The sequence below is a fragment of the Xiphophorus hellerii genome, chromosome 11, assembly GCF_003331165.1.
Source record: "Xiphophorus hellerii strain 12219 chromosome 11, Xiphophorus_hellerii-4.1, whole genome shotgun sequence".
Lineage (NCBI taxonomy): Eukaryota > Metazoa > Chordata > Actinopteri > Cyprinodontiformes > Poeciliidae > Xiphophorus > Xiphophorus hellerii.
Genome location: NC_045682.1, coordinates 5,663,613 through 5,687,892, shown reverse-complemented (window position 1 = coordinate 5,687,892; position 24,280 = coordinate 5,663,613). Strand labels below are relative to the sequence as shown.

General features: G+C 37.8%; 3 long non-coding RNA genes across 4 annotated transcripts; all 3 read right to left on the bottom strand.

Moving 5' to 3' along the window:
• Positions 1-1,705: 1,705 nt before the first annotated feature.
• On the bottom strand, positions 1,706-3,298 carry LOC116728692 (uncharacterized). Its single transcript, XR_004341017.1, has 2 exons — positions 3,159-3,298; positions 1,706-2,603 (listed from the first exon to the last, which is right to left on the bottom strand). It is a non-coding gene; the product is annotated as an uncharacterized LOC116728692 (long non-coding RNA).
• Positions 3,299-11,470: 8,172 nt separating this feature from the next.
• On the bottom strand, positions 11,471-23,524 carry LOC116727994 (uncharacterized). Of its 2 annotated transcripts, XR_004340916.1 has the most exons (5): positions 23,475-23,524; positions 13,423-13,636; positions 13,175-13,281; positions 12,909-13,073; positions 11,471-12,353 (listed from the first exon to the last, which is right to left on the bottom strand). It is a non-coding gene; the product is annotated as an uncharacterized LOC116727994 (long non-coding RNA). The 2 variants fall into 2 exon arrangements; XR_004340915.1 differs by having other exon boundaries at positions 13,175-13,636.
• LOC116727996 (uncharacterized) lies at positions 21,787-23,376 on the bottom strand. The gene is made up of 2 exons (XR_004340917.1): positions 23,218-23,376; positions 21,787-22,669 (listed from the first exon to the last, which is right to left on the bottom strand). It is a non-coding gene; the product is annotated as an uncharacterized LOC116727996 (long non-coding RNA).
• Positions 23,525-24,280: the final 756 nt, after the last annotated feature.

Here is a 24,280-nt window from a genome sequence, read left to right as displayed (position 1 = left end):
ATTATAGGAGCTACTTCACAGAGCAACGCTGGTAATAATGGTAAAGGGTTAATGGAGGAGCCATGTTGGGATGACTTCCTGGAGGTGGATCTTCAGAAAGAGCAGGAGTTTCTTAAAGAGACAGAGGGCCAATTTCAAGGCGCTAAATTACAAGGTCATATTTGATTAATATAGCTTTTTTTTATATAACAACTGAACTTACCATAGTTACAAAATATCACTATGTGGCTGGAAAATACTGCCTCTTTAAAAAACAAACGCAGTTATCCAACAGTAGGGGTCGAAAGTAACTACGGTAGTCACATTACAGTTTATTTAAGGTAAATTACTCAGTTACATTCTTAAATCTGGGACCATGTCTGGCCAACAGTAAACAGAGTCAGAATTAAACCGTATAAAATCATGAAGTATCATCCAAGTGGAGGACGTTTCTCTGATCATCTGACACCAACTCTGAACTTTGTGATGGCAGCGTCATGCTGTGGTGACGCAGTTCTTCTCTTCCACTCTACAGTTTGTTCCAGTTCGTGTTTGTCTAGAACATGAAATCCCCAAAATATAGTAAAGTTTTTGAGTGTATGTAAATACAATTTTTTTAAAAAGTAAGAATAATTTTGCATGGCACTGTAAGAAATGCATCTATCATTTATTAACACATCTTAAAATATTTACAAATAAATTAACTAAAAGTGGGCCTGGATACGTGGCAATGTGAGATATTAGAGTTTATAATGAAAGCAAAAATCAAATGCAGGGTTTATTAGAAGCAGAATAAGGGTTTTTAAAAATGAAGCCCTCGTAAATAACCACATTTTTCGTTTGTAGATCTATGGATAAATGCATAATTGGAAAGCAAAACTGCATTAATTTAAACACATTAATTTCTAATGAAGAAGGAAAATTGGAATGTGAAACTTTTTTTTTTGCTCATATTGTAAGGTTAACGGTGTATATAAATTAACTATGTTTGTTTAGTAAATCCTTCCCAGTTGTATCACTGCTGCAATGCAACAGGAAGTAGTTCCGTCCATTCTTATTTTAGAGCAACAGTGACATCTAGTGGCCAGAAGAGAAGAAGTTTGCAACAGCAAAAACTCAACTCTGCAATGATGAGAAAATAAGATTCACCCACCGCAAAAATAGAACATTTCTAGTTCCACTGATATATTTTCTCATTTTTGCAGCTTGGAAATAATGTCATCTGCCTCTTGAACTTTTGCGTTTTCATCATTAAGGAAATATTGACTTAAAAAAGCTGAATTTTTGCCTTTACTCTCAGAAGAGGATCTGATCAAGACGTACTTTCATGACGGCTGCAGTCGTGCAGAAGTTCTGGATTTCTTGCCAACAATTCATAATGTTCAAATGAGCCTTCATTCTTTAAAGAGCAAATTTAAGAAATTATCTATTTTATGGAAACCAATGATGTCATTCTAGACTGTTTGTGTCTCCTCTGAAAGTTTCCTTAATTTGTTTTCATTTTGGTTTGTTAGTCCCAGTTCTGGATGATCTGATGAATGATCTGAAGCAGAGACACGTCTTTAGTGGCAGTCATGAGCAGATGTGTTTAGTGCGGTTTGTGTTCATGGGTTTGCTGCAATGTGACATCGATGAAAGCAAGGAAAGATGGACTACAAATACCATCAGACCTGCTTAACAGTCTCACTGGTAAACCGGATGTCATGTACCACCTACCTAACAAGGTTTTTTGTTGTTTTTTTCATTTATTTAATTAACATCTGGTTAATTTGTTGCCTGTTTGGCAGCTTTCAAAAATAATTTGTCAAAACAAAAAAAATCAGCCATGTGATAATAGTATGTCACTTTTATTGTAACAATTTCTGATGACATAAATACAATCGAGCATTACAACAGTTTTCAACAATAGTCATAACAGTTGGTAGTGACAGTTGAATGAAGAAATGTAAATATATAACTAATCTATGCGTCCTGTGCGTATTTTACTCCTCGGTTTGGCAGAACAGACTGTGGGTTCCCAGACTCCCAGGAGGAATTGGGACAGTTTATGACCGAGTCAAACAGCAGTCAATGTGGCCATGACCGTCTTTAGGGACAGTTTGTGGACCTCCAGAGACAGTGGCCTAGTGCATCCATGACTTGGGAATCCTATGTGGAAAACTACACAAGACTCGGAAATGAACGAGTCTAAAGTTCAAAGGTGTGTGTCCAACAACCACAACGCAGCAGAGTGAGAACTTTGACAGAGCAGGTTTCACAAGTTAACATCTTCCTTCACAGGCCAACATCCACATTTGAGTTTTGTGATTCTGTATTTGAAGTCCAAAGAGTTTTGTATCCCGAAGTTCATGTCTCTTTTGGAACTGATCGTATGTCTTGGGCTTTGGTATTTTGATAGTGTTTGAACAGGAAAGCGAGGTTTGGTCCGTCTCTAGGAGAATCCTAGCAGTCTGGTTTCTTCTTGTCGTCTGGTGCTGCCCTTTTCGCTGAGCTGAACCTCAAAGATTTCCTCAAACATTTCTGATGTCAGCTTTTCCACACTTGTGCACATAAAGGGCCTGAACACAGAAGCACGAAGCTCCAAAGCATAAATGACATCCAGGGTTGAAAGGCCATCCTTGAATCTAGAAAACATTTAGAACAACCATCACTTTAATGATGCTAAAAAGAGCATGATATTAAATGGATGTGTTTTACAGTCACACATAAAAATGTATATCTCTAATCTTGTTTTTTGTTTAGCACAGGTAATATTGCAAATCCACTAACTCAAGTCAAGCACTTGAATCAGGGTCTTACTTATTTGTCTGCTGGCTATTGTGGATTCTTACCCTACATTCGCTTGTTTTAACTGCAACAAAGTAGTAACTAATTAACATAGTTAACAGAGGTACTTCATTGTGCAATAACATGACACTATGTGCCTGGAAAATACATAATACTGCCTCTTCAGTAAACATCTGATTTATCCTGCACAGTAGAATCGTCTTTTAAACACAAAACACAAATGGTTTCAGTGTTAAATTAATCTATGGAGCAACACACTTGTCCCTTGACTAGTCAACTTGTCACTTGAAAAAATGGTGGAAACATGTTTTTGGCTTCAGTGATGGTATAAGCAAGTTCAGTTTGGAAATGTAAAAAGATCTTTTAGTTTCACTTTTTCTGTGCCGTTTCACCTGTTTGCTGCACGTTGGCACCTGTTGGTCACCGTATCTGATCAACTCATCGTCATGGGATCAGGAAACTTCTCTGGATTTCCAGCAGGATTTCCTGTGTCTCCTCAGTCCTCTGCGTCTCCTCTCTCCTCATTGGTCCAGTGCTGTTGACTAGTTTCAGTCATGCTAGTGAACCAACACATGATCAGACACACATTCAGTCTAAATAAAGGATGATTGAAGGAGACGTTTTGATCAAGTCATGATCATGTCTTCACCTTTTCCATAATCTGTTACAACCAGTAGAGCAGCAGGTGGAGCAGGTCTTCTGTTTTAATTGTTGGTCAACTCAAGTCATGTGACATGAGTTGACAGAAAAATGAAATAAAGACAAAAGACAACAGAGTTAAAAAAGAGAACATGGACAGAAGAAAGAACAGTTTTGAAATTTGACCTCAATTTTATCCATATTTAAAATTGTTAGCCAGGTAAAAATAAGTTTTCTCACTTTTTTCATCAACAGGGTTCTCTTATCTACCTCCACCTTACTGGTGGTGTGTAGGTGGAGGTTTACAGGCTGACGAGGAAACACTTCACATGATCTCTGTCTCTTTATTCTGCACACGTCCTCAGGTGTCCCCCTGTTAAATCTTTTTCTGTCTCCTAAGTCCTCTGTGTCTTCTCTCTCCTGATTGGTCCAGTGCTGTTGGTGATGCTAGAGAATCAACACATGATCAGACACACATTCCTTCATTTCTGTCTAAATAATAGATGATTGAAAGAGACTTTCTGATCAAGTCATCTTCATGTCCTCACCTTTTCCACAGTTTGTTACACCAGTAAGTTACCAGGTGGAGCAGGTCTTCTTCTTTAATTGTTGGTCAACTCAAGTCTCAAGTCATGTGACATGAGTTGACAGAGAAATGAAATAAAGAGAAAAGACAACAGAGTTAAAGAGGAAAATATGCATGGACAGCAGACAGAACCAGTTTCTAGCTTTCAGCTCAACTCTACGCAGCTCCATCTGAAATGTTTAGTTATGTTGTGTAGATATAAATGTTCTTACTTTTTTTGTCAACTGGGTTCTCTTATCTTCCTCCTCCTGACTGGTGGTGTTGAAGGTGGAGGAATCCAGGCTCAGGAGATCCAACCTGGGATGATCAGAACATCAGAGATCTGAGAAGTCTGGACCTGGGATCAGAGACTAGTGTCTGTATTTTTTAATGTCTATTCTCTTTTTGGGATCTTTCTGTGTTGCAACACATGAATATGGCCATATAAACTATTTGTTTTATGAGATTAATAGTTCATCTTTCTACTAATAGTGAATTTATTTCTATGTTTATTTAGTAAAGCTGATGGTCCCCAATGCCAGCAGGAAGCAGGCAGTATTATGTGTTGTGGAATGCAAGAACTTACAAGAAAGGAACCAGAAGGACAGGAACCACATGGACAACGACGAAAGAGTCCAGCGATGAGCAGCTAAAACCTGAAAGATTAAAACTGGGAAACTGGATTAGTGGAGGAACAGGTGAGAACAATTTTAGAGAGCATTGTGGAGGGAAACACCGCGATTACACCCTGAAACATGGGAGAGTAGAGAGGAAAACAGAGACAGAACCGCAAGGGGAATCTTGGAGGAAGCAGTCTCACTGCGAGCTGCTCTGACTGGGACTGACGGAGCAGCTTGCAGTCTGGAGACTGGTGAGGACCATGAACCAGAACCTCAGAATAAACTGTATCTATGGTGGTCCAATTCACTGGACCAAGCCCTAACCAAATATTTATCTCTTTCTTTTATCCTTAAAGATTTTCATCTAACATAACATAAAAAATCTAGCAGCGGGATAAAGAAAAGCCCCGGTGCAAGACGCTACCTAAGGCATCCTCGGTCCTGCTAGAAAGCCATTGGTTTTAACAAAAACAACAGAGAAATTACGTTTTCCTAATGGGACTTTTCAGGTAGGTCTTCAGTTTTTCAAGATCCCACTCTAATCAGAGTCATCACCTGACAAGTCGTACTGAGGTCTAAAAAACACTTGTCTGGAACTCACTCTTCCTCTAATTCTGTCAGATCCAATCCCAGATGTTGAAGGTATAGGTTCCTCTTCTTTGTCCATTTGAGACTTCATCCAGACACATATGCAAGGGAATGATGAACTTGGAATTTTGCAGTATGTTGGTGGTGAAGGACAAACGACAGGGGAGGACAGAATGGGATCCTCACATGCATTCTGAGGTGAAAGACCGAAGGGTGAAAAAAGGTGATCCCCAAACAATGACATGGACGAGGAACTGGAGGCAGAGGATGACTGAGAAGAATCCTCATGCATCATCCATTGTGGGGGACAGAGGACAGGGAATGACGGAACGGGATCCTTACATGCCCTCTCAGGTGAAATACTGAAGGGTGAATAAATGTGATCCAGCCAGAATGTCATGGGCGAGGGAATGGAGAGTGGAAATGACTGAACGGGATCCTCACAAAACCTATTTGTGGAGGGACTGAAAAGAGGTTCCTCTTCTTCATCACTATCCCAGGTCCACTTGCAGGGGAGCTCCTCTTCGTCAACATCACTCTCCCTGGACCTCTTGGAGGGGAGCTCCACTTCAGCAACGGGATCCTCACATGCACTGTGAGGTGAAATACTGAAGGGTGAATTAATGTGATCCAGCCAGAATGTCATGGGCGAGGGAATGGAGAGTGGAAATGACTGAACGGGATCCTCACGCAAAGTATTTGTGGAGGGACTGAGAAGAGGTTCCTCTTCATCATCGCTGTTCCTGGACCTCTTGGAGGGGAGCTCCTCTTCATCAACATCACTCTCCCTAGTCTTCTTGGCAGGGGGCTCCTCTTCAGAGTCACTGTCCTTTGGCCTCTTTCTGTTTACGCTGGTCCCAGATGTCACACGAGCCACATCCCCTACCAAACCTACCTGATGACGTTGTGAAGTACCAATAGGTCTGGAGTCATCTGGACTCCAAATGGGCTCAGACAGAGGAGGTGAACTACACCTCGACGCCTCGCCATGACTTCCAGAAACCACGTTGTCAGACATCTGAGGGACAACATCTGACCACACCTTACCAAGATCCTTACCGTCGTCTGAACGTTCCTCCAACGTTGGGGATCCATCTCCTGGAAGCTCTACACTATGAGCTGTGAAGGAAAACATGAAAAAACTATAGTTCATTATCAAGACCTTGACAAAAATCCAAAGCGATGTTTAAAGAGAACACTGAAAAACCAAAATACACCAGCCCAGGTTTGAGAATGTCTAAATATGAATTAAACAAGTATGTGCTGTGTTGAGGACTTTTTAATGGCTAATAAAATACCTTTAATCTTACATACCATTAGTGTGAATAAAATAAGACACTGCAACAAGTTACTCAGTTTACCTTCCTAAATTCTCACAAATCTTTGGTGCTGATGAACAGATCTGTTTTATCTTAATAGCCAAAACAAGATACACGAGCCATTCATTACTATTAAACTTAAAGTACTGCTTACATAAATTTAATACTATAAAAGAATTGAAAAATAATTAATATGTTTCCATTAGCATTTTTAAATTAATAAAATGTTAACTGTAGTTAATTAGATTCAATTCCTCTGAGCTCCACAAGTTTTCAGAACCACAACCACAGCTTCTCTGACACCCCATCAGTAAATCCTACAGTATGAATAAATACCTATATACTCCTACATATGGTCAACAGCAGAAATGGTCATCTGTAAATATCAGAGTCTAAACACTGGGGATCTAAATAAACAGTCCGACACAAATTTCCAGCCCGTTTCCAGTAAAAAGGGGCTCCTACAAAAATAAAACTGTTTATCTGGTTTAGAAATCCATATCCAGTGTTAAAATGGCCATTATATTTTGTCTGGAGATAGACCAGACAAAATAATTAAGATATTAACCTGCATTCCTTATGTGTGCATGATGCCTCGAAGTCTTATTATCACATGTTAGTATTACTCCAAATGGCTCAGATATGGCTGAAGGTAGTGTTATGAAATTCATTACATCAGTCTGAAGATCATGGCTGCACACAACCCAGCAATAAACTCAGATGAATGTTCACAATTATATTGCTCCAAATCCAATACATAAGGACAATCGTGACCATCTTTCAGCGTACAATAATTCTTTGAAGAAGCTTAATTAATGAGTTACAGCAACATTTAATTTCCCTTTGGGATTAATAAAGTATTTTTGAATTTGAATTCTGTCAATATTACCATCTCCATGTAGAGAAAGAACATCAACAAGATTCTCCAAAAGTAATTCTCTCAAACTAAAATAATAGGTTTTCCGATCACCACACCACTATTAATATTGCTGACTCTTTCTGAAAACGTAGTCAGCGTGAAAATATATTACAGCTCCAAATATGCTAGGAACCAACACAGCATTTCGTAAACCACTAATTATTCAAAACTTCTCTTTCTTAGAAATATAAAACTGAACAATAATAAAAATATAAACTAAACTATTTAGTAATAACACAGGAGAAATATATTTCTAAAATATCTAAAAGATAAATAGAAATATATATCAAAAACTTTTCTAATCTTCAAGTAAGATTTTATTTCAAGCAACGTATCCAAAGAGTTTGCCAAGAATTGGACACCAAAGTCATAAAAGCTGATTTGATTTTCACATAAAAATTATTATTTTGTATTTGAAAATCAGCTTTGATAGATGATCACTACGACACACACACCCACACCCACACAATGCTTATTACTGGGGCAACAGGTGTAGGAGTTTGCCCTGCAGTGGCCCGCCTCTGTCGTTGTGTCCTTGGTCAAGACGCTTCTCCCACCTTTCCTGCTGGTGTTGGTCAGAAGGGCCAATGGCTTGATAAAACAGCTGTGGCTACAATCTATTAGCTTTTCATGTTCATCAGTGTGTGAACGTGTGCATGAATAGAAATTACTGATTTTATGTAAACTGTCCTTGAGTGTCCTAATAAACCTCTACAAGTCTGATGTCATTGCCATGGAAACCAAATATGTTTTGTCAGGACATTAAAAAAATAAAGAACAAGCTAATTTTCCCGTTTTGTTTTTTTTTTCAAACCAGCATAACATTTTTTTCCCAAACACTAGTGCTAACATTCCACACATTTATCCACAAATTTCAATAAGCTAACACATAAGTCACAAAACCATTTAAATTAACTCACAAATTTGTTTCATCCCACAAATGCAAAACAGACCTATTAAAGCTGTATTTTTCAAAGAAGTCAACAAAATTTTGAAGTATTGGACTACAAAATCATCAAACCTGATACTCTTAGATTAAATAGCATCATTTTAGCTTTTTTAAATCAATTCACCCATGTTAGCATTCCTGGCTATGCTAAAGAAAAACCAGATCAACATGTCCTTATCTTGAAAAAATAATAAAACTAAACAATCAAATCATAGACTGTCATAGGGAAAATATCTTTTTAAAAAATGCTTTTTAAAGTAATATTAAATGTTTAATGCATTTCATTCAGCGTATCCATGGATACCGAGTGTGTATCACCGCATTTTTCAAAAAATAACGGTCAAAAACAAGCTAATTTTCCAACAACTGGACAGAAATTTTACTGTTTTTTTCTTTCTTCTTTCTTTTCAAATCAGCATAGCAGTTATTCTCAAACACCAGCGTTAATAAAGCATTCAACACAAAGTCATTAAACCTGACTCTCATTATAGCACCTTTGTTTCAATCAATTTGCACATTTTAGCATATGCTTAAAAAAACAGGTCTACATGTTCCTTTCTTTAAAAAATAGCAAAACTAAACAATTAAATTACAGTCTATCAAAGGGGAAAATACGTGTTGTTAAATGTTTATCTTTAAAGTAACATGAAATAGCTAATGTATTTTATTTGGCGTATCCATGGAAACTGAGTGGAACAGAGCATTTTTCAAAAAATAACGGTCACGAGCAGGCTAATTTTTCACGAATTTGACATTAATTCAACTAATTTGACTATAATTAAATACATATGTTTCTTAAATCACTACACCAGTTTAACATTCCTGACATTTCCTGGAAATTCAGTCAAGAAAAAGGCTCATTAGTTAAGAAACATCTACGCTAGCAAGAATGCTACTTGTCTTTTTTTGTACAGCAGGCAGTATTTCTTTAAAAGAAATGCACACAAACACAAAATAAACTAAACGATTCATTATTATTTTACTAATAACTTGTTTTTGTTTATTAAAATAGTAGAAGAATGATATTAACCTTCCAGCTGATCACCCTGCTGGTTCTTCTCCTGGCCAGGATCCATCTTTCCCGGGTTGTGGGATTCTTCAGCAAGTGCGTATTTCAGCAAGTGCTTCTTTAGCAAGTTTTGCAAAGCAGACTTCTCACTAGGTTCAAACCTTCCGAGGCGTTATGCTCCTTCAGGCGTCTCCTTCAAAAGTCCCGTAGCAAAGGGAAAGATTTCAGAAGGTCCGCGTCATTTATAGGGTTACCGACGCTAACGTTGTTTCCATGACGGCTCAATGACGGATGCACGCGCTGGTGCGTTTCCATGACGTTCATTGACGTAGGCTCAATGACGGATGCACGCGCTGGTGCGTGAGATAAACTGGACTACAGAAGTTGCTAATTGCACCAGCTAAATAGTAAAAGATTCATGCAGGGCACCTTGTATTGTAGTACATAGTTCAGTTACAAATCACTCTTACAAGGCAAAAAATATATTAATATATACAATTATAACATGTGTTAATATTTTAATGTTGAATTGTGATCTTGATATAAGTCATTGTAAGGTGTTATAAGTGTAGCTTCAGTTCTTTGGTGCCATAGAAACATTGCCACATCTATCATCTAGTAATGCCCGGCATATGACTGATTTGCAAAAGCTACAAAACTAGTTTCACTGATATATTTTTTTATTTTTAGTTTGGAAATAATGTCATCTGCCTCTTGAACTTTTACGTTTTCATCAATATTAAGGAAATATTGCCTTCAAAAAGCTGCTATGTCTTGCTGAAAAGTTATGTTTGTTTTGTCTTATTTCAAAAATTATGAGCAAATCCACAGACAAAACTACAAAATATGTGAAGAAACATTAAGTTTTAGAATGTTTTTCTATCCACCATTCCTTTATTATTACATTTATTTAGCTTAACTGCTGCCAAATACCGTCTGGTTTTAAATGGCCACGAGTTCTGTGCAGAAAATATCATCAGATAATATATTATGAATTCATTACCAAATAATACATGTTTTTATCTCAATCTTTTTATCATATAATAACATGTAACATGTAGATCTCAATCTATCTATACAGACAGAGAGAGAAGTTTGTATCTTTTCCTTGGTGTATAAATATCTGGTTTCAATTGTGCCTTTTTTATGTGACCATGTTTCATGTTTTGCAACTTCTGTGGTCAAAATCTGGGGACAGTTCAAGTGATCTGCTTTTCATGTGGGAAAAATGTGCAGTTCTTGACTCAAGGTGAAGACTCTGGTAAATAGTCTTGAAGTTCTCTTGGTTCAACAAGCCACATTTGTTGAAATACAAATGCCAGCTAGTTATCAGTAAATATGTTATTTCCTTTCTGGTTCTGAGTTTTGAATATTTTTTCAATTAACATACCTTACTGCACATTATGTTTGAGTAGAGTATACTATTTATATGCTACTTTTAATAACTCCACTGTACTTGCGTTGAATTTTTGCCGTTACTGTACAGAATTTTACTGTTTTTACATATTTTATCTTCTATCTTTATGTGAACCTAACTGCTTTAATTGTGTGTCACATTGTTAGTTTAGCTCCTGATTTTCTCCATTGTTGGACAGTAAAAGTTTTTCTATTCTGCTCTATTTTCTTTAACATGGTCGGTGCTGGACTCGCTCTCAGAAGAGGATCTGATCAAGACGAACTTTCATGACGACTGCAGTCGTGCAGAAGTTCTGGATTTCTTGCCAGCAATTCATAATGTTCAAATGAGCCTTCATTCTTTAAAGAGCAAATTTAAGAAATTATCTATTTTATGGAAACCAATGATGTCATTCTAGACTGTTTGTGTCTCCTCTGAAATTTTCCTTAATTTGTTTTCGTTTTGGTTTGTTAGTCCCAGTTCTGGATGATCTGATGAATGATCTGAAGCAGAGACACGTCTTTAGTGGCAGTCATGAGCAGATGTGTTTAGTGCGGTTTGTGTTCATGGGTTTGCTGCAATGTGACATCGATGAAAGCAAGGAAAGATGGACTACAAATACCATCAGACCTGCTTAACAGTCTCACTGGTAAACCGGATGTCATGTACCACCTACCTAACAAGGTTTTTGTTGTTGTTTTCATTTATTTAATTAACATCTGGTTAATTTGTTGCCTGTTTGGCAGCTTTCAAAAATAATTTGTCAAAACAAAAAAAATCAGCCATGTGATAATAGTATGTCACTTTTATTGTAACAATTTCTGATGACATAAATACAATCAAGCATTACAACAGTTTTCAACAATAGTCATAACAGTTGGTAGTGACAGTTGAATGAAGAAATGTAAATATATAACTAATCTATGCGTCCTGTGCGTATTTTACTCCTCGGTTTGGCAGAACAGACTGTGGGTTCCCAGACTCCCAGGAGGAATTGGGACAGTTTATGACCGAGTCAAACAGCAGTCAATGTGGCCATGACCGTCTTTAGGGACAGTTTGAGGACCTCCAGAGACAGTGGCCTAGTGCATCCATGACTTGGGAATCCTATGTAGAAAACTACACAAGACTCGGAAATGAACGAGTCTAAAGTTCAAAGGTGTGTGTCCAACAACCACAACGCAGCAGAGTCAGAACTTTGACAGAGCAGGTTTCACAAGTTAACATCTTCCTTCACAGGCCAACATCCACATTTGAGTTTTGTGATTCTGTATTTGAAGTCCAAAGAGTTTTGTATCCCGAAGTTCATGTCTCTTTTGGAACTGATCGTATGTCTTGGGCTTTGGTATTTTGATAGTGTTTGAACAGGAAAGCGAGGTTTGGTCCGTCTCTAGGAGAATCCTAGCAGTCTGGTTTCTTCTTGTCGTCTGGTGCTGCCCTTTTCGCTGAGCTGAACCTCAAAGATTTCCTCAAACATTTCTGATGTCAGCTTTTCCACACTTGTGCACATAAAGGGCCTGAACACAGAAGCACGAAGCTCCAAAGCATAAATGACATCCAGGGTTGAAAGGCCATCCTTGAATCTAGAAAACATTTAGAACAACCATCACTTTAATGATGCTAAAAAGAGCATGATATTAAATGGATGTGTTTTACAGTCACACATAAAAATGTATATCTCTAATCTTGTTTTTTGTTTAGCACAGGTAATATTGCAAATCCACTAACTCAAGTCAAGCACTTGAATCAGGGTCTTACTTATTTGTCTGCTGGCTATTGTGGATTCTTACCCTACATTCGCTTGTTTTAACTGCAACAAAGTAGTAACTAATTAACATAGTTAACAGAGGTACTTCATTGTGCAATAACATGACACTATGTGCCTGGAAAATACATAATACTGCCCCTTCAGTAAACATCTGATTTATCCTGCACAGTAGAATCGTCTTTTAAACACAAAACACAAATGGTTTCAGTGTTAAATTAATCTATGGAGCAACACACTTGTCCCTTGACTAGTCAACTTGTCACTTGAAAAAATGGTGGAAACATGTTTTTGGCTTCAGTGATGGTATAAGCAAGTTCAGTTTGGAAATGTAAAAAGATCTTTTAGTTTCACTTTTTCTGTGCCGTTTCACCTGTTTGCTGCACGTTGGCACCTGTTGGTCACCGTATCTGATCAACTCATCGTCATGGGATCAGGAAACTTCTCTGGATTTCCAGCAGGATTTCCTGTGTCTCCTCAGTCCTCTGTGTCTCCTCTCTCCTCATTGGTCCAGTGCTGTTGACTAGTTTCAGTCATGCTAGTGAACCAACACAGGATCAGACACACATTCCTTCATTTCTGTCTAAATAACAGATGATTGAATCAAACTTTCTGATCAAGTCATAATCATGACCTCACCATTTATAGAATCTACTAGAACCAGTAGGTCAGCAGGTCCTCTGCTCTATTCCTGATCCTCCTTCCATCAGCACAAAGCTCATCAAAGCTCTGCTGTTATGAATTGACTCAATAGAAAAAATCAAACAAAAGGGTCAGTAAGGAGAAAGTACAGCAGAAAGTATTAATCAGATTTGAGTATTGACCTCAACTTCAAGCATATTGAAAACTTTTTCTTGTGTAAAAGTTACTTTTAATGTTACTCTTACTTTTTTTCTCAACTTTGTTCTCTTATCTTCCTCCACCTGACTTGTGGTGTTGAAGGTGGAGGTTTGCAGGTTCAGGAGATCCAACCTGGGACATTATTGATCTGCAGAAACTGAATCTGGGATCAGAAACCAGCGCTGGGTTTTCTCTAATGGTTCTAAAATTCTTTAATATTCATCGTCTGACCAAGGAACAGTTGAACTTCAACATGAGACGCTGGAGAATCAACACATAATCAGACACACATTCAGTCTAAATAAAGGATGATTGAAGGAGACGTTTTGATCAAGTCATCATCATGTCCTCACCTTTTCCTTAATCTGTTACAACCAGTAGAGCAGCAGGTGGAGCAGGTCTTCTGTTTTAATTGTTGGTCAACTCAAGTCATGTGACATGAGTTGACAGAAAAATGAAATAAAGACAAAAGACAACAGAGTTAAAAAAGAGAACATGGACAGAAGAAAGAACAGTTTTGAAATTTGACCTCAATTTCATACATATTTAAAATTGTTAGCCAGGTAAAAATAAGTTTTCTCACTTTTTTCGTCAACTGGGTTCTCTTATCTACCTCCACCTTACTGGTGGTGTGTAGGTGGAGGTTGACAGGCTGACGAGGAAACACTTCACATGATCTCTGTCTCTTTATTCTGCACACGTCCTCAGGTGTCCCCCTGTTAAATCTTTTTCTGTCTCCTAAGTCCTCTGTGTCTTCTCTCTCCTGATTGGTCCAGTGCTGTTGGTGATGCTAGAGAATCAACACATGATCAGACACACATTCCTTCATTTCTGTCTAAATAATAGATGATTGAAAGAGACTTTCTGATCAAGTCATCTTCATGTCCTCACCTTTTCCACAGTTTGTTACACCAGTAAGTTACCAGGTGGAGCAGGTCTTCTTCTTTAATTGTTGGTCAACTCAAGTCTCAAGTCATGTGACATGAGTTGACAGAGAAATGAAATAAAGAGAAAAGACAACAGAGTTAAAGAGGAAAATATGCATGGACAGCAGACAGAACCAGTTTCTAGCTTTCAGCTCAACTCTACGCAGCTCCATCTGAAATGTTTAGTTATGTTGTGTAGATATAAATGTTCTTACTTTTTTTGTCAACTGGGTTCTCTTATCTTCCTCCTCCTGACTGGTGGTGTTGAAGGTGGAGGAATCCAGGCTCAGGAGATCCAACCTGGGATGATCAGAACATCAGAGATCTGAGAAGTCTGGACCTGGGATCAGAGACTAGTGTCTGTATTTTTTAATGTCTATTCTCTTTTTGTGATCTTTCTGTGTTGCAACACATGAATATGGCCATATAAACTATTTGTTTTATGAGATTAATAGTTCATCTTTTTACTAATAGTGAATTTATTTCTATGTTTATTTAGTAAAGCTGATGGTCCCCAATGCCAGCAGGAAGCAGGCAGTATTATGTGTTGTGGAATGCAAGAACTTACAAGAAAGGAACCAGAAGGACAGGAACCACATGGACAACGACGAAAGAGTCCAGCGATGAGCAGCTAAAACCTGAAAGATTAAAACTGGGAAACTGGATTAGTGGAGGAACAGGTGAGAACAATTATAGAGAGCATCGTGGGGGGAAGCACCGCGATTACACCCTGAAACATGGGAGAGTAGAGAGGAAAACAGAGACAGAACCACAAGGGGAATCTTGGAGGAAGCAGTCTCACTGCGAGCTGCTCTGACTGGGACTGACGGAGCAGCTTGCAGTCTGGAGACTGGTGAGGACCATGAACCAGAACCTCAGAATATCTCTATGGTGGTCCAATTCACTGGACCAAGCCCTAACCAAATATTTATCTCTTTCTTTTACCCTTAAAGATTTTCATCTAACATAACATAAAAAATCTAGCAGCGGGATAAAGAAAAGCCCCGGTGCAAGACGCTACCTAAGGCATCCTCGGTCCTGCTAGAAAGCCATTGGCTTTAACAAAAACAACAGAGAAATTACGTTTTCCTAATGGGACTTTTCAGGTAGGACTTCACTTTTTCAAGATCCCACTCTAATCAGAGTCATCACCTGACAAGTCGTACTGAGGTCTAAAAAACACTTGTCTGGAACTCACTCTTCCTCTAATTCTGTCAGATCCAAACCCAGATGTTGAAGGTATAGGTTCCTCTTGTTTGTCCATTTGAGACTTCATCCAGACACATATGCAAGGGAATGACGAACTTGGAATTTTGCAGTATGTTGGTGGTGAAGGACAAACGACAGGGGTGGACAGAATGGGATCCTCACATGCATTCTGAGGTGAAAGACCGAAGGGTGAAAAAAGGTGATCCCCAAACAATGACATGGACGAGGAACTGGAGGCAGAGGATGACTGAGAAGAATCCTCATGCATCATCCATTGTGGGGGACAGAGGACAGGGAATGACGGAACGGGATCCTTACATGCCCTCTCAGGTGAAATACTGAAGGGTGAATAAATGTGATCCAGCCAGAATGTCATGGGCGAGGGAATGGAGAGTGGAAATGACTGAACGGGATCCTCACAAAACCTATTTGTGGAGGGACTGAAAAGAGGTTCCTCTTCTTCATCACTATCCCAGGTCCACTTGCAGGGGAGCTCCTCTTCATCAACATCACTCTCCCTGGACCTTTTGGAGGGGAGCTCCACTTCAGCAACAGGATCCTCACATGCACTGTGAGGTGAAATACTGAAGGGTGAATTAATGTGATCCAGCCAGAATGTCATGGGCGAGGGAATGGAGAGTGGAAATGACTGAACGGGATCCTCACACAACGTATTTGTGGTGGGACTGAGAAGAGGTTCCTCTTCATCAGCATCATTCTCCCTGGACCTCTTCGAGGCGAGCTCCTCTTCATCAACATCACTCTCCCTAGTCTTCTTGGCAGGGGGCTCCTCTTCAGAGTCACTGTCCTTTGGCCTCTTTCTGTTTACGCTGGTCCCAGATGTCACACGAGCCACATCCCCTACCAAACCTACCTGATGACGTTGTGAAGTACCAATAGGTCTGGAGTCATCTGGACTCCAAATGGGCTCAGACAGAGGAGGTGAACTACACCTCGACGCCTCGCCATGACTTCCAGAAACCACGTTGTCAGACATCTGAGGGACAACATCTGACCACACCTTACCAAGATCCTTACCGTCGTCTGGACGTTCCTCCAATGTTGGGGATCCATCTGCTGGAAGCTCTACACTATGAGCTGTGAAGGAAAACAAGAAAAAACTATAGTTCATTATCAAGACCTTGACAAAAATCCAAAGCGATGTTTAAAGAGAACACTGAAAAACCAAAATACACCAGCCCAGGTTTGAGAATGTCTAAATATGAATTAAACAAGTATGTGCTGCGTTGAGCACTTTTTAATAGCTAATAAAATACCTTTAATTTTACATACCATTAGTGTGAATAAAATAAAACACTGCAACAAGTTACTCAGTTTACCTTCCTAAATTCTCACAAATCTTTGGTGCTGATGAACAGATCTGTTTTATCTTAATAGCCAAAACAAGATACACGAGCCATTCATTACTATTAAACTTAAAGTACTGCTTACATAAATTTAATACTATAAAAGAATTGAAAAATAATTAATATGTTTCCATTAGCATTTTTAAATTAATAAAATGTTAACTGTAGTTAACTAGATTCAATTCCTCTGAGCTCCACAAATTTTCAGAACCACAACCACAGATTCTCTGACACCCCATCAATAAATCCTACAGTATGAATAAATACCCATATACTCCTACATATGGTCAACAGCAGAAATGGTTATCTGTAAATATCAGAGTCTAAACACTGGGGATCTAAATAAACATGCCGACACAAATTTCCAGTCCGTTTCCAGTAAAAAGGGGCTCCTACAAAAATAAAACTGTTTGTCTGGTTTAGAAATCCATATCCAGTGTTAAAATGGCCATTATATTTAGTCTGGAGATAGACCAGACAAAATAATTAAGATATTAACCTGCATTCCTTATGTGTGCATGATGCCTCGAAGTCTTATTATCACATGTTAGTATTACTCCAAATGGCTCAGTTATGGCTGAAGGTAGTGTTATGAAATTCATTACATCAGTCTGAAGATCATGGCTGCACACAACCCAGCAATAAACTCAGATGAATGTTCACAATTATATTGCTCCAAATCCAATACATAAGGACAATCGTGACCATCCTTCAGCGTACAATAATTCTTTGAAGAAGCTTAATTAATGAGTTACAACAACATTTAATTTCCCTTTGGGATTAATAAAGTATTTTTGAATTTGAATTCTGTCAATATTACCATCTCCATGTAGAGAAAGAACATCAACAAGATTCTCCAAAAGTAATTCTCTCAAACTAAAATAATAGGTTTTCCGATCACCACACCACTATTAATATTGCTGACTCTTTCTGAAAACGTAGTCAGCGTGAAAATATATTACAGCTCCAAATATGCTAGGAACCAACACAGCATTCCGTAAACCACTAATTATTCCAAACTTCTCTTTCTTAGAAATATAAAACTGAACAATAATAAAAATATAAACTAAACTATTTAGTAATAACACAGGAGAAATATATTTCTAAAATATCTAAAAGATAAATAGAAATATATATCAAAAACTTTTCTAATCTTCAAGTAAGATTTTATTTCAAGCAACGTATCCAAAGAGTTTGCCAAGAATTGGACACCAAAGTCATAAAAGCTGATTTGATTTTCACATAAAAATTATTATTTTGTATTTGAAAATCAGCTTTGATAGATGATCACTACGACACACACCCACACACACACACACATAATGCTTATTACTGGGGCAACAGGTGTAGGAGTTTGCCCTGCAGTGGCCCGCCTCTGTCGTTGTGTCCTTGGTCAAGACGCTTCTCCCACCTTTCCTGCTGGTGTTGGTCAGAAGGGCCAATGGCTTGATAAAACAGCTGTGGCTACAATCTATTAGCTTTTCATGTTCATCAGTGTGTGAACGTGTGCATGAATAGAAATTACTGATTTTATGTAAACTGTCCTTGAGTGTCCTAATAAACCTCTACAAGTCTGATGTCATTGCCATGGAAACCAAATATGTTTTGTCAGGACATTAAAAAAATAAAGAACAAGCTAATTTTCCCGTTTTGGTTTTTTTTTTCAAACCAGCATAACATTTTTTTCCCAAACACTAGTGCTAACATTCCACACATTTATCCACAAATTTCAATAAGCTAACACATAAGTCACAAAACCATTTAAATTAACTCACAAATTTGTTTCATCCCACAAATGCAAAACAGACCTATTAAAGCTGTATTTTTCAAAGAAGTCAACAAAATTTTGAAGTATTGGACTACAAAATCATCAAACCTGATACTCTTAGATTAAATAGCATCATTTTAGCTTTTTTAAATCAATTCACCCATGTTAGCATTCCTGGCTATGCTAAAGAAAAACCAGATCAACATGTCCTTATCTTGAAAAAATAATAAAACTAAACAATCAAATCATAGACTGTCATAGGGAAAATATCTTTTAAAAAAATGCTTTTTAAAGTAATATTAAATGTTTAATGCATTTCATTCAGCGTATCCATGGATACCGAGTGTGTATCACCGCATTTTTCAAAAAATAACGGTCAAAAACAAGCTAATTTTCCAACAACTGGACAGAAATTTTACTGTTTTTTTCTTTCTTCTTTCTTTTCAAATCAGCATAGCAGTTATTCTCAAACACCAGCGTTAATAAAGCATTCAACACAAAGTCATTAAACCTGACTCTCATTATAGCACCTTTATTTCAATCAATTTGTACATTTTAGCATATGCTTAAAAAAACAGGTCTACATGTTCCTTTCTTTAAAAAATAGCAAAACTAAACAATTAAATTACAGTCTATCAAACGGGAAAATACGTGTTGTTAAATGTTTATCTTTAAAGTAACATGAAATAGCTAATGTATTTTATTTGGCGTATCCATGGGAACTGAGTGGAACAGAGCATTTTTCAAAAAATAACGGTCACGAGCAGGCTAATTTTTCACGAATTTGACATTAATTCAACTAATTTGACTATAATTAAATACATATGTTTCTTAAATCACTACACCAGTTTAACATTCCTGACATTTCCTGGAAATTCAGTCAAGAAAAAGGCTCATTAGTTAAGAAACATCTACGCTAGCAAGAATGCTACTTGTCTTTTTTTGTACAGCAGGCAGTATTTCTTTAAAAGAAATGCACACAAACACAAAATAAACTAAACGATTCATTATTATTTTACTAATAACTTGTTTTTGTTTATTAAAATAGTAGAAGAATGATATTAACCTTCCAGCTGATCACCCTGCTGGTTCTTCTCCTGGCCAGGATCCATCTTTCCCGGGTTGTGGGATTCTTCAGCAAGTGCGTATTTCAGCAAGTGCTTCTTTAGCAAGTTTTGCAAAGCAGACTTCTCACTAGGTTCAAACCTTCCGAGGCGTTATGCTCCTTCAGGCGTCTCCTTCAAAAGTCCCGTAGCAAAGGGAAAGATTTCAGAAGGTCCGCGTCATTTATAGGGTTACCGACGCTAACGTCGTTTCCATGACGGCTCAATGACGGATGCACGCGCTGGTGCGTTTCCATGACGTTCATTGACGTAGGCTCAATGACGGATGCACGCGCTGGTGCGTGAGATAAACTGGACTACAGAAGTTGCAAATTGCACCAGCTAAATAGTAAAAGATTCATGCAGGGCACCTTGTATTGTAGTACATAGTTCAGTTACAAATCACTCTTACAAGGCAAAAAATATATTAATATATACAATTATAACATGTGTTAATATTTTAATGTTGAATTGTGATCTTGATATAAGTCATTGTAAGGTGTTATAAGTGTAGCTTCAGTTCTTTGGTGCCACAGAAACATTGCCACATCTATCATCTAGTAATGCCCGGCATATGACTGATTTGCAAAAGCTACAAAAATAGTTTCACTGATATATTTTTTTATTTTTAGCTTGGAAATAATGTCATCTGCCTCTTGAACTTTTACGTTTTCATCAATATTAAGGAAATATTGCCTTCAAAAAGCTCCTATGTGTTGCTGAAAAGTTATGTTTGTTTTGTCTTATTTCAAAAATTATGAGCAAATCCACAGACAAAACTACAAAATATGTGAAGAAACATTAAGTTTTAGAATGTTTTTCTATCCACCATTCCTTTATTATTACATTCATTTAGCTTAACTGCTGCCAAATACCGTCTGGTTTTAAATGGCCACGAGTTCTGTGCAGAAAATATCATCAGATAATATATTATGAATTCATTACCAAATAATACATGTTTTTATCTCAATCTTTTTATCATATAATAACATGTAACATGTAGATCTCAATCTATCTATACAGACAGAGAGAGAAGTTTATATCTTTTCCTTGGTGTATAAATATCTGGTTTCAATTGTGCCTTTTTTATGTGACCATGTTTCATGTTTTGCAACTTCTGTGGTCAAAATCTGGGGACAGTTCAAGTGATCTGCTTTTCATGTGGGAAAAATGTGCAGTTCTTGACTCAAGGTGAAGACTCTGGTAAATAGTCTTGAAGTTCTCTTGGTTCAACAAGCCACATTTGTTGAAATACAAATGCCAGCTAGTTATCAGTAAATATGCTATTTCCTTTCTGGTTCTCAGTTTTGAATATTTTTTCAATTAACATACCTTACTGCACATTATGTTTGAGTAGAGTATGCTATTTAAATGCTATTTTTAATAACTCCAATGTACTGGCGTTGAATTTTTGCCGTTACTGTACAGCATTTTACTGTTTTTACATATTTTATCTTCTATCTTTATGTGAACCTAACTGCTTTAAATGTGTGTCACATTGTTAGTTTAGCTCCTGATTTTCTCCATTGTTGGACAGTAAAAGTTTTTCTATTCTGCTCTATTTTCTTTAACATGGTCGGTGCTGGACTCGCTCTCAGAAGAGGATCTGATCAAGACGAACTTTCATGACGACTGCAGTCGTGCAGAAGTTCTGGATTTCTTGCCAACAATTCATAATGTTCAAATGAGCCTTCATTCTTTAAAGAGCAAATTTAAGAAATTATCTATTTTATGGAAACCAATGATGTCATTCTAGACTGTTTGTGTCTCCTCTGAAATTTTCCTTAATTTGTTTTCGTTTTGGTTTGTTAGTCCCAGTTCTGGATGATCTGATGAATGATCTGAAGCAGAGACACGTCTTTAGTGGCAGTCATGAGCAGATGTGTTTAGTGCGGTTTGTGTTCATGGGTTTGCTGCAATGTGACATCGATGAAAGCAAGGAAAGATGGACTACAAATACCATCAGACCTGCTTAACAGTCTCACTGGTAAACCGGATGTCATGTACCACCTACCTAACAAGGTTTTTGTTGTTGTTTTCATTTATTTAATTAACATCTGGTTAATTTGTTGCCTGTTTGGCAGCTTTCAAAAATAATTTGTCAAAACAAAAAAAATCAGCCATGTGATAATAGTATGTCACTTTTATTGTAACAATTTCTGATGACATAAATACAATCAAGCATTACAACAGTTTTCAACAATAGTCATAACAGTTGGTAGTGACAGTTGAATGAAGAAATGTAAATATATAACTAATCTATGCGTCCTGTGCGTATTTTACTCCTCGGTTTGGCAGAACAGACTGTGGGTTCCCAGACTCCCAGGAGGAATTGGGACAGTTTATGACCGAGTCAAACAGCAGTCAATGTGGCCATGACCGTCTTTAGGGACAGTTTGAGGACCTCCAGAGACAGTGGCCTAGTGCATCCATGACTTGGGAATCCTATGTAGAAAACTACACAAGACTCGGAAATGAACGAGTCTAAAGTTCAAAGGTGTGTGTCCAACAACCACAACGCAGCAGAGTGAGAACTTTGACAGAGCAGGTTTCACAAGTTAACATCTTCCTTCACAGGCCAACATCCACATTTGAGTTTTGTGATTCTGTATTTGAAGTCCAAAGAGTTTTGTATCCCGAAGTTCATGTCTCTTTTGGAACTGATCGTATGTCTTGGGCTTTGGTATTTTGATAGTGTTTGAACAGGAAAGCGAGGTTTGGTCCGTCTCTAGGAGAATCCTAGCAGTCTGGTTTCTTCTTGTCGTCTGGTGCTGCCCTTTTCGCTGAGCTGAACCTCAAAGATTTCCTCAAACATTTCTGATGTCAGCTTTTCCACACTTGTGCACATAAAGGGCCTGAACACAGAAGCACGAAGCTCCAAAGCATAAATGACATCCAGGGTTGAAAGGCCATCCTTGAATCTAGAAAACATTTAGAACAACCATCACTTTAATGATGCTAAAAAGAGCATGATATTAAATGGATGTGTTTTACAGTCACACATAAAAATGTATATCTCTAATCTTGTTTTTTGTTTAGCACAGGTAATATTGCAAATCCACTAACTCAAGTCAAGCACTTGAATCAGGGTCTTACTTATTTGTCTGCTGGCTATTGTGGATTCTTACCCTACATTCGCTTGTTTTAACTGCAACAAAGTAGTAACTAATTAACATAGTTAACAGAGGTACTTCATTGTGCAATAACATGACACTATGTGCCTGGAAAATACATAATACTGCCCCTTCAGTAAACATCTGATTTATCCTGCACAGTAGAATCGTCTTTTAAACACAAATGGTTTCAGTGTTAAATTAATCTATGGAGCAACACACTTGTCCCTTGACTAGTCAACTTGTCACTTGAAAAAATGGTGGAAACATGTTTTTGGCTTCAGTGATGGTATAAGCAAGTTCAGTTTGGAAATGTAAAAAGATCTTTTAGTTTCACTTTTTCTGTGCCGTTTCACCTGTTTGCTGCACGTTGGCACCTGTTGGTCACCGTATCTGATCAACTCATCGTCATGGGATCAGGAAACTTCTCTGGATTTCCAGCAGGATTTCCTGTGTCTCCTCAGTCCTCTGCGTCTCCTCTCTCCTCATTGGTCCAGTGCTGTTGACTAGTTTCAGTCATGCTAGTGAACCAACACATGATCAGACACACATTCAGTCTAAATAAAGGATGATTGAAGGAGACGTTTTGATCAAGTCATCATCATGTCTTCACCTTTTCCATAATCTGTTACAACCAGTAGAGCAGCAGGTGGAGCAGGTCTTCTGTTTTAATTGTTGGTCAACTCAAGTCATGTGACATGAGTTGACAGAAAAATGAAATAAAGACAAAAGACAACAGAGTTAAAAAAGAGAACATGGACAGAAGAAAGAACAGTTTTGAAATTTGACCTCAATTTTATCCATATTTAAAATTGTTAGCCAGGTAAAAATAAGTTTTCTCACTTTTTTCATCAACAGGGTTCTCTTATCTACCTCCACCTTACTGGTGGTGTGTAGGTGGAGGTTTACAGGCTGACGAGGAAACACTTCACATGATCTCTGTCTCTCTATTCTGCACACGTCCTCAGGTGTCCCCCTGTTAAATCTTTTTCTGTCTCCTAAGTCCTCTGTGTCTTCTCTCTCCTGATTGGTCCAGTGCTGTTGGTGATGCTAGAGAATCAACACATGATCAGACACACATTCCTTCATTTCTGTCTAAATAATAGATGATTGAAAGAGACTTTCTGATCAAGTCATCTTCATGTCCTCACCTTTTCCACAGTTTGTTAGACCAGTAAGTTACCAGGTGGAGCAGGTCTTCTTCTTTAATTGTTGGTCAACTCAAGTCTCAAGTCATGTGACATGAGTTGACAGAGAAATGAAATAAAGAGAAAAGACAACAGAGTTAAAGAGGAAAATATGCATGGACAGCAGACAGAACCAGTTTCTAGCTTTCAGCTCAACTCTACGCAGCTCCATCTGAAATGTTTAGTTATGTTGTGTAGATATAAATGTTCTTACTTTTTTGTCAACTGGGTT